The sequence below is a fragment of the Lissotriton helveticus genome, chromosome 3_1, assembly GCF_964261635.1.
Source record: "Lissotriton helveticus chromosome 3_1, aLisHel1.1, whole genome shotgun sequence".
Classification (NCBI taxonomy): Eukaryota; Metazoa; Chordata; class Amphibia; order Caudata; family Salamandridae; genus Lissotriton; species Lissotriton helveticus.
The window spans coordinates 1,521,370,359-1,521,372,149 of record NC_136061.1 but is presented as its reverse complement, the minus strand read 5'-3'; positions in this window follow the sequence as shown (position 1 = coordinate 1,521,372,149).

Sequence of the window (1,791 nt, the reverse complement as noted above, 5' to 3'; positions counted from 1 at the left end):
ATGTACCGATTAATGAACTTTCAAAAATCAGTAACTGGCGTCCAATTACCATCGGTACTGCATTCATGAAGCTATTCACAAAAATATTGACTAGAAGACTCACAGTTTTTGTTGAATTGAATACGAGACAAAAAGGATTCATGAAAGTAAGAGGCTGTCTCGAAAATCTGACTATCCTGCAAAATACCATAAAAGGAGCACGAAAAAACAGACACTCATTGGCAGTTGTATTCATTGATATATCAAAAGCCTTCGACTCTGTCAGCCATGGTCACATTATACAGAGTCTCGCAAGGCTAAGAGTCCCACCAAACATCAGAGAAATAATAAAAGACCTATACACCGACTCGACAACATCTTTCAAGGGAAAGAACAACGAAGAAACTCCTGAAATAACAATGAAATCTGGGGTCAAACAAGGTGACTCTCTATCACCACTATTATTTAACATTGCCATGGATCCTCTGATCTGTGATCTTCAGAAAAACGGCAAGGGCTTCACACTTGGATCAGATGATCTTAGTGAGCAAATCACCGCTCTCGCCTTTGCCGATGATATCGCAGTACTCAGCAGTAGCTGGGAAGGAATGAGTACTAACCTGAAGATCATTGAAAAGTTCAGTAAAGCTACAGGACTTAAATTGAATGTGAAAAAGACACATGGATTCTATATCAGTCACCATAAAGACAAAATTCTGATCAACAATTGTAAACCATGGCAATTTGAAAAAGAAAATATTGGAAATATTCATCCAGGAGAAAGTGAGAGATACCTCGGATTGAACTTTGATCCACACACTGGTCACACAAGCAACAACAGAATTAATGAGGTTCTTGTCGATTGGGCTCAAAAACTTGATAATTTACCACTTAAGCCCACGCAGAAAATTGAAATATTGTGTCAATACTTGATACCTAAGCTATCATTCAAATTAGAAATGACAGGAACAGAAGCAAAAACATTGAATGTTCTTGATCAAACTATAAAAAAGTATGTCAAACACTTTCTTCACCTTCCTGCATACACATGTGATGGTCTCCTATATTCGAAAAGATCATTTGGGGGCCTCAGTATACCAAAACTATGTACACAAATTGGTATCAATAAAGTCAATAATCTGTTGTATCTCAGGGATGCTCAGGACCGATACATAGCACGTTCATTCGAGTATGTAGGAGAAATTATTAATGATAAAATTGATCACATAATCAAAACACACAAACTCCACATTATGGAAAGTTGCTATCTGAGCTATGAATTGAATTTGTCAGCAAAATATGACTGGAGAAAAGAAGAGTTTGAGAAATGGGCAAATCTCCCTGTCCAAGGTGATGGTATCAATTACTTAGCAAGTAATACAACCTCAAACTTCTGGATCAGTAGGCATAACAAAATGAAAGAGAACCAATACATAGCTGCGCTGATGTTAAGAGCAAATGTTTTATATACCAGAGAAACCATTACCAGGGGGAGAAATCGTGCATTTGCTACATGCAGGTATTGTAATGATGTTTGTGAAACAATTTCTCATATTTCAGGTGCATGTCCTAAAACTAAGGACATCAGAATAAAAAGACATAACAAAATTTTGGAATTGCTCATTGATAGAGCAAAAAGGTGTGGTTGGTTGGCATACAGGGAACCTCATGTTAAGAACAATGAAGGAGAACTACGAAAACCAGATGTAGTGTTCACAAAAAATGGTACAGCTGTAGTGATTGATGTATCAATTCGTTATGAAAACTCCCAGAATTCCCTTGAACTAGCGTTTGAAAGTAAGGTGAAATACT